This window comes from Chrysochloris asiatica, unplaced genomic scaffold (genome assembly GCF_000296735.1).
Source record: "Chrysochloris asiatica unplaced genomic scaffold, ChrAsi1.0 scaffold00101, whole genome shotgun sequence".
Classification (NCBI taxonomy): domain Eukaryota; kingdom Metazoa; phylum Chordata; class Mammalia; order Afrosoricida; family Chrysochloridae; genus Chrysochloris; species Chrysochloris asiatica.
In genome coordinates, this window is record NW_006408619.1 from 1,008,222 (window position 1) to 1,008,624 (window position 403).

The following is a 403-nucleotide window of genomic DNA, read 5'->3' on the forward strand; positions in this document are numbered from 1 at the left end:
GCCTGACCCAAGAGCCATAGTATTTTCAATAACCTCATATGCATGTGAAAACTGGACAGAGAATAAGGAAGACTGTAGAAGAATTGATGCTTTTGAGTTATGATGTTGGAGGAGAATATTGAAAGTGTCATGGGCTGCCAAAAGAACCAACAGATCTGTGTTGGAAGAAGTGCCGCCAGAGTGCTCCTTGGAGGCCAGGATGACCAAACTTCATCTCTCATATTGTCATGAGGGACCAGTCGCTGGAGAAGGATATCATGTTTGGTAAGATGGAGGGTCAGAGAGATGGATTAGCAAAATGGCAGCATCAATGGGGGCAAGCATGGCAGCAATTGTGAGGTTGGCCCAGAACCGGGCAGTGTTTCATTATGTTATTAATAGGGTTGCTATGAGTCGGTACCGA